Source organism: Macaca fascicularis, chromosome 8 (genome assembly GCF_037993035.2).
Source record: "Macaca fascicularis isolate 582-1 chromosome 8, T2T-MFA8v1.1".
Taxonomy (NCBI): domain Eukaryota; kingdom Metazoa; phylum Chordata; class Mammalia; order Primates; family Cercopithecidae; genus Macaca; species Macaca fascicularis.
In genome coordinates this window covers 110900222-110909189 of record NC_088382.1, presented here as the reverse complement: position 1 = coordinate 110909189, position 8968 = coordinate 110900222, and positions in this window count along the sequence as shown.

Here is an 8968-nt window from a genome sequence, read left to right as displayed (position 1 = left end):
TGAAACTCCATCTCAAAAAAAAAAAAAAAAATCAACAAAACCTGGCACCATCCTAACAGTTTAGGACCTCTAACGAGTTGTGAGAAGAAAATGAACTTACCCGGTCCTTTTCAGGAAAATTCCTTCAGCTTTCATCTCTAGAACTCTATGAGGCTGTCCTTAAACATACACCTAGTTCCTTCTGCTCACATTCACCATGCTTATTGGAGTTAAGGATTCTTCACGCAGGCAATCAGTAAATGCTACAGAGGGAATGTGCCTGCAGCCTCCCGCAACCCACCCGCAATAGCAGCAGAGGTGGAAAGTCTACAGTTTGGTCTTCTCAATAGGGTGGCCCTTGAGAGGCAGCCAGCCTATCCCCTCTGAATAGGTAAATTATCTGATCTTGTGAGCCAAGCATGGCTAACGACCCAGAAATTTCCTTTTTATACCAACTCAGATGCTTTGGCTACAAACAGAAAAACCTAAATAAAAGTAGCTTGAATAATAAGAAAAACTAGTTACCTCACTTAACCAGGAGAAGGAGGAAGTCCCAGGGTTGTTAGCTCTGGGATTCACAATGGTTTGAAGAACCCAACAGCTTTTTCATTTAAAAAAAAAAAAAACTGTTCCAATGTACACTCCTCCCCTAGACTTTCTCTTACATCTCGTTGGTCAGAGTTGTGTCACATGAGCATGCCAAAAGCCAATCCCTGCCAAGGAATTACCATTATCGTCTTAGACTCATCAGCACTCACCTAAAGACTAGCCCAATGTGGGGACCTGGGAAAACAGGGAGGTCAGGTATGTTGCAGTTAAGAAATTGATTTATCTTTCTTATTCCAAAAAGGCATTTTTGGTGATACATGCAGTTGAATGAGATAACATTTACTAGAATTAAATGATGATGAAGAAGCAAAGGAAAAACAAGGCTACATAAAATGAACCCTGAAATATGATCAAGTATCAAAAATACACCCCATGCATCCTCTAAGCTTGCCAAGGGGAGACCACAAACATGGCTTTAGCTGTCAATTCAGGAAGGCTTTTCCAGAGGTTGCAAATGGGTGGCTTGTGGGCCAAATGCAGTCCCCAGATATATTCTGTTTGGGTTTTTGCAGTATTGCCTGTTTGTTATTGGTTGGCTATCAGCCTTTAAAAAAAAATTGGAATCTTTTATATTTTTTTCAAATCTGTATTTCTGACTTATTTTGGTTTTTTTGAGGGACTCCCACTGTTTTGCTCAGGGTGGAGTGCAATGGCACAGTCTCTGCTCACTGCAACCTCCACCTCCCGGGTTTGAGCGATTCTCCTGCCTCAGCCTCCTAAGTAGCTGGGATTACAGGCATGCACCACCACACCCAGATAATTTTTTGCATTTTTAGTAGAGACAGGGTTTCACCATGTTGGCCAGGCTGGTCTCAAACTCCTGACCTCAGGTGATCTGCCCACCTCGGCCCCCAAAGTGCTGGTATTACAGACAGCCATGATGCCTGGCTATCTGGCTTCTCTTTTTAAAAAAAAATCAAAAGATGCAGCAGCACTGGGCCTCCTTCCCACCTGACAGGCGAAAGCAGCTGCCCCTCTAAACCTTACCTGTGCTCCCCACTTCTCCACGTGCCTCACCTGTTGCCTGCATTGTACCCTGGGCCTTTGAGAGCGTGCCCTGAGTTAGACAACTTACAAGGTCCTGGGGATAGAGGCCAGCCAGTTCCTGACAAGCACAGATGAGCCTCACCAAGTGACCACTGTGGACTGTAACACACGCCCTCAGCTTCATCTTCACTGCAGACCGCTGGAAGAGCTCCCAAGGATTGTCCTTTATTATGGCTTTCTACACAAACCAGGGGATGGAGATGTAAGGAATGGGCATGTGGCAGATGAGAAAGGGGTAAAATGTAAGCCTGGAAGTCATCTGCCACTCAGGGATTACTTTCCCAGAGAAAGCTTCCACAGTTGCTTCCTGTTTTGATAAGGCTGGGTCTACTGCAGAAGAGGAATTTGTCCCAGAAGCCATGAGATTAAAGAGAATAAATAGGAAAGCATTCAGAATAAGACTAGGTTTGGATAATGATTCTCACTGTGAGAACAACTTGACAATCTGCCACTATGCTGAACTCTGATTTTCTACTCAACAGTTAAAGCGGTTTTGGATTTAAAGAGATGCTGCCTGCCTTCTGATTCAGCCTTTCTTGGCAGCCATATGTCTCCTGGTCCAAAAATGTCCACTGACTCCAGCAAGGGATTAAGAAATTCACACAAGAATTTTTTAGTCACGTTATTTTAAATGTGAAAGGCTTTCTCTAGAATCAGGTAAAGGGGTGCCGAGCGGATGTGTGCACAGATGGATGGGGCTTATCTGATTCCCTGTCCATCCACGCCCACACACTCCTGGCTGTCAGGAAAGGTTAGATGCTGACAGTGACTCAGGAAACCAACAATGTGAATTATGTGAAATGAAGCCCAAATCCACCCATGTAAGGTTACGGCTCAGCCCACCACAGCAAGCCTGAAAAGGAGACGCCATCTTGCTTAAAAAAACAAAGGAGTGGGGGTGGATTTTGTAACTCTTTTGTGTTTGTCAAATAACATCCATCCAGTTTGCTGGACAGAGAAACAGAGCAAGAGAGGGAGAGATGAGAGCTACCTAGAAAACTTGCTTGGACCCCCTGCGACATACATGCCAGCACACCCCGCATGCCCACTGACCCACCAGTCTCCACCCCACTGGTCTACATCAGAACCGGGAAAGGCCTCCATGGAACTGGAGCGGGAAGCCACTTACCAAGATGTCAGCTAAAGCTGTTGGATATCCACAGTCACATTATATGCTTCACTGAGCTCTTCCACAGCAGAGCAGTGAGCACAGGAACCTCCCCACAGTGCGGCAAGTGGGGACAGCTGCTGTGCTCCTAGGCCTTGAGCAGAGGGTGAGAGGAAAGAGCTGAACTGACGCTGGCACCCAGCAGTTCAAGAAGAGGAAAGAGCAGGGGAGCTACAAGAAGAGCTGAGGCTAGGGCTGTCTGCCCAAGGTCAGGCCTCCTGCAGGCCCTAGAGCGGACCCCCAGGAAGCTCTGCCCCCTCCACCCACCCTCTTTGGTGCATGCAGGGTCCTTGGATGTATGTCTCTGAGGTTCATTCTGACAAGATTTCACCAAAGCAGAGGTCCTTGAGGGAGAAGAAAAAAAGCCACAGTGTGGCAAGACAGCAGAGTGAGGAAGAACTAGGGATCCAGAGGGAGACAGCCTGGCTTTGAAAGTTGGCTCCACCCTGTGTCATCTTGGATGATGTGTTGAACCTCTCTTTGCTTCAGTTTTCCTACCTGTGAAATGGATATAACAATAGCCTATTCGAGGAATAGCAAAGGATTGCTATGGAGACAAAATGAGATAGTATAGGTAAATCTGGGCACAGTGCAGGGTACAAAGTGCTGAGTTACTGTGAGCTTCTTCCTGCTCCTAGCCTCCTCATCCATGAAATGGACTTGAATATGCACAAAAGCATGACTGAAATTAACACATAAAACACAGAGCTTATCCCTGACTACAGTGAGTAAATGCAAGAAGTCAAAAGAGAGAATATCCCTGGCACGTCTTGATAAAGTATAAAACACTATACAAATTTCAGAGTCCACTAAGAAGTAATTTTAGTAGTCCACTGAAGTAACTGCAAAGAGGCCTGATATTAATATTTTTCAGCATAGAGAAAAATAATCCAGCCAAGGTATGTTACATTCCTACCACATTCCTGTCACTACAGGAAGAAAAAGATATAATAATAATTATTAAGTTATACCTTTTGCATGCCAAGTACTGCCTACAAATAACTTTTCTTCCTTATAATCCTTCAAGGTAGATTTTATCTCCATTTTAAAAGTGAAGAAATTGAGACACAGAGGTTAAACCACCTGGCCAAGTACACACAATCAATAAATGACTGAATTGGGATTTGAACTTGAGTCTGTCTCATGACAATGGTAAAGATAATAGCATTGATGGAGTGTTTTCTAAATGCCAGGCAATGTGCTGACCTTTTACCTGCATTGTTCCATTTCATCTTCACACCAATGCTATGAGGCAAGTACTACTATTATGCCCACTTTACAGATAAGGAAAGATTAAGAAACCAGCCCAAAGTCTCATAGTCATATAGAGGAAGAATCAGGCATCAAGTCCCTGGTCAGGGTGACCCCAAACCCCAGGCACTTGCGCAGTCACCACACTGCATCCTTTGTGTCCCGGCAGCAAGAGAGACATGACTGTTCTCAATGTGAAACTCTTCGTAATTCCAAGGGTCCTAAGTAATGTGGACAGCCTGACTTCCCCCTTTATGCAGAAAATATTTTTATTTCTTTCTCTGCATTACAAATGGTTCTTAGGGAGCATTTCCTCCGAGGAAAATGTGTTTAACATTCTCCGAAGGACTCTACTCCTAACCTCTCTCGAAAACCTAATACACTCAAGGTCATGGAAAACATTGTCTCTAAGAACATATGGTTAAAAGAGAAACAAGAGGCACTCAGTTAGCTTGGATTTTGAAGGGTTTTTACCAAGAGAACACTGGAGTGATTTTATTTGAAGTAATTACAAGACCTTCAAGCCTTCTAAGTGGCACAAGCCTTGCATTTAGTGCAGGTAAACCTGTCATTTGTTAGTGCTGCCAGCAGGATTCTTTTGTGGGCAGCATCTGCCTTAAGTGAAACCCTGATCCTTCAACAGCACAACTTTCTTCAAGAGAAACAGGTGAAACAGGAATTGTCAAAACCCAGCGTTCCCTGACCACCCTCCACCAACTTTTCTCCTTATCAACCCCCAACCTATGGTATTTACAAATCAAATCGCGCTTGTGTGTGTGTGTGTGTGTGTGTGTGTGTGTATTTTTAGTAGAGACAGCATTTCACCATGTTGGCCAGGCTGATCTCGAACTCCTGACCTCAGGTGATCTGCCCACCTCGGCCTCCCAAAGTACTGGGATTACAGGCGTGAACCACTATGCCCAGCCAAAATCACTTTTTAATTCTGCTACAAAGCATGGACAAAAAGAAAGGTGTAATTGTCCTTCAGACACGGGCTCTCTGATACAGCAATCACAAGCTAGAGTTAGTTAAAGTTAGTTAGTTAGAGTTAGTTAACTAACTAACTAGAGTTAGTTAGCAATCACAACTAAAGTTAGTTAAAATTTAAAATTCAGCTTGTCAGTAACACTAGCCACATTTCAAGGGCTTGGCAGTCCCTGTGGCTGGTAGCTATGGACAGCACAGATCTAGGACGTTTCTATGATCACAGGCGGTTCTTTGTGAGCAGTGTTGAGCTAGCAACTCCACTCTGAGGAATCTGAAAGGCCTGGAGCTTCTCCTATGGTTGCTGTTTGAGTTTCAGTTTTCCCAGAAGTAGATTTGGAGGTAAAGATTTAAGTGTGAGTAATTTATTCAAAAATTGCAGGAAGTGCAAGTGGGGAGGTGGCACGGGGAAGGCCAAGCAGCCAGTAAACCTACTTAAACCTGTGGGAAACTGAGAAATGGTGTAAAATACTCCATTCAGAATTATCCCATCCAAGCAGGAGTGAGATGGGGTATCTGTATGCCAACCCTGAGGACTGCTTCTAAGGCTGTGAATTTCCTAGTACTTCTGGTCTACCTGTGGTTAGGTGGAAATTTCAGAGATTGGGCTGGGAGTGAGGGCAGAAATTATCAATATCAGACTCAGAGGCAGAGACTGGCAGAGGAAGTTGGCCAGAGCACCCCCACAAGTTCTGAGAGATGTAGATGCTGCACACACCATCTGGCTACATAAACGCTTAAGGATCACCTTCCTCCCAGAATTTTGCCTGGAACGTTATGTCCATGACCTTGATTTGTGTCACTTTGAGAGGAGCAATCCAGCTCCTATGGCAGGAAACGCTTAGGGGATGTCAAGGGAGAGGGAAGGAGAGAGCACAGAGAGAAAAGAAATTCGAGGATGCTCAGCAGGGCTGATTCTACATAGACTTAAGTGTGAATTGGTGAGGAACATAGGGAAATGTTGTGCATCATTCTTGGCGTCTGGATTCTAGGTGTTGTGAGATGTACTGATACAGTTTGTCTGTGTCCCCACCCAAATATCATGAATTGTAGCTCCCGTCATCCCCACATATTGTGGGAAGGACCTGGTGGTGGGTAATTAAATCATGGTGGTGGGGGGACGGTAGTTTCCCATGTTATTCTCATGATAGTGAATAAGTCTCATGAGATCTGATGGTTTTATAAAAGGCAGTTCCCCCGCACACACTCTCTTGCTTGCCACCATGTAAGATGTGACTTTGCTCCTCCTTTGCCTTCTGCCATGATTGTGAGGCCTCCCCAGCCACGTGGAACTGTGAGTCCATTAAAGCTCTTTCCTTTATAAATTACCCAGTCTTGGGAATGTCCTTATAGCAGCATGAGAATGGACTAATATATGTACCATGAAGGCTACAAGCCTGATCAAACAGTGAGATGCCCTGAGTGTCCCATTCATGCATCGGTGTGTCCTGGAGCACAAGTGCTCGAGCTCTCTGCCCGTTACTAAGAGCAGGGGATGTGGAAGCCCAGAGCAGCCCCCTTGTTATGATCTGAATTAGCCTGCCAAAAAGATGTTGAAGTCCTACCCCTTGTAGATACCTGTGAATGTGACCTTATTTGGAAATAGGATCTTTGTAGATGATAAAGTTAAGATAAGGTCATTAGCATGGACCCAAATCTAATATGGCTGGTGTCCTAAAAAAGAGGGAAATTTGAACACAGTGGCAGCTATGTACAGAGGGAAGATGATGTGAAGACACAGAGAACCCCACCTACAAGCCAAGGGTGCCAGAGGCTACCAGAAGTTGGCAGAGAGGCTGGAGCAGGTTCTCTCTCAGCACCTCGAAATAAACCACCCCTGCTGACACCTGGGTCTCAGATTGCCAGCCCCCAGAACTGTAAGAAAATAAAATGTCTGTTGTTGACATCATCAGTTTGTAGTACTTTTTCACAACAGCCCTAGCAAGCCAATACACCCCTCTAAGACTCCTGCTCCTTCTTGTTCTGTATCCAGGGAGCCCTCTCTAGCCGAGCAGCCGTGTGTGGAGGGGAAGAGCTGGGATTCCGAGCCACTTGCCTGTGTTTGCATCCTAGCTCTGACACTATTAGCTGTGTGACCTTGTGCAAGTTACTAAACCTCTTAGTGTTTTAATTTCCTCAACAGTAAAATAGTGAGAAAATAACCATACTTAGCCTGTAGGGTTTTTCTAAGAATTAAATGAGTTGAAATTTGTAAGGTGGTTAGAAGAGTACCCAGCAACCTAATAAACATTACTTAAGTAGTGTTATGAGGGCTACTCTCATAGACAATTAAAATAAAGCCTCAGCTTTGAGGCCCTGGATTGGATCAACATGAGTTTGGGGATTTGTGGCCCCAGAGGGAAAGCCAGGACCCAGCTCTATAATGGTCCTAGGTACTAAGGGAACAGCTCCTGCTTTGGTAGTAAGTCTTTTGGGCAGGAATTCTGGGAGGAGATGATAATTCAGGGTGTCTTAAAGTTGAATGGGAGCAAACCTGGATCCTGCCTGCAACTCAGGCCAGAAAAAATGAGGAAGGTCATTCCAGGCAGAGGCAGCCCCCCTTGGTCTGCTTCAGACTTCAGCCTCAGCTACAATGGGCTCAGAGCCGACAGTGCAACACCCACCTCAAGTTACACCATGCATCCTTCTGATTTCTGCCTCTAGGGCCTCTTGTAAGCCAGGTCTGCAAGGTGGGGGAGGTTACGTCCAGAGGCATCTCTCAGTGAAAGGGGATAGGAGCTGGCAGATAACCACTCCAGCCTCCCATCATTTGGAGGCATTGTGTCTGCTTCTGAGGGCTTGGTGGAATCCCTCACCCTATCCTCCAGCAGTGACCATGCACACACAAATTGGCTGTTCCTCCTCCCTGTCTCACGGTTCCCACTCTCTCATACCTGCCTCTAGGATCACCCCTCAAATTAACTGTTTGCATCCAAATCTTTGTCTCAGCTCTGCTTCTGTGAGAGTCCAAATTAAGACAAATAACAGGGATAAAGATACAAAGTCAAGGGCCTGTGTACTTTGGAGTGAGAGCATGGAAGACACTAGAGGCGGGCTTGTTTTACTGGTATGGCGGGCTTGTTTTACTCAACAACCAGTAGGTTGTTGAGAGTCCAGAGTGGTAGCCAGGGGGGCCAGATCACAGGGCCACTGTGTGCCAAGTAGAGATCTTAGCTCTGTCCTGTAGGCTGTGCGGAGCCACTGAGAAACCAAGGGGGTCAGAGGAGAGCCAAGAAGGGAAGTGACCTTCTCAGAGTGCCTTCTCCAAAGATGGCTCTGCTAGCTGTTTGGAGGGTAAATTTGAGGGAGCAAGTCTGGGGGCATCAACATATATTAGGAGGCCACTGCAGTGGTCCAGGTAAGTGCCAGGAAGAACCTGAACTAGCAAGGTAGCCTACAGATGGAGGAGATGGAGTCAAGAAATGGAGGTGAAGTTCATCTGCGGTGACTAACTCATCACTGTTTCCCCAGATTTTCCTGACTTTTGCAATGAAAGTCCCACATCCTGGGAAATTCCTCAGTCCTAGGAAAACTGGGATAACTGGTCATCCTAAATTCCATAGACTTGTTTGACTAAATTGTGGCAAGGGGTGAAGGGAAAGGGAGGAATCAAGAAGGGCAGGTGCGGTGGCTCACGCCTATAATCCCAGCACTTCGGGAGGCGGAAATGAGAGGGTTCCTTGAGCCCAGGAGTTTGAGACCAGCGTGAGCAACATAGCAAGACCCCATCTCTAAAAAATATATACATTTTTTAAAGGAATTAATTTTCTATTTCAAGCTTAAGTAATTGGGGGAGGGGGTTGCCATCACCTGTGACAATGAACACAAAAGAAGCTGATCTTGAAGATAAGACGATGCAGTCGGTTTGGGAATTGGAAGTATCTTCGGGACTTATAGATAGTCATGAACAGCAGCATTTTGGATTTATCA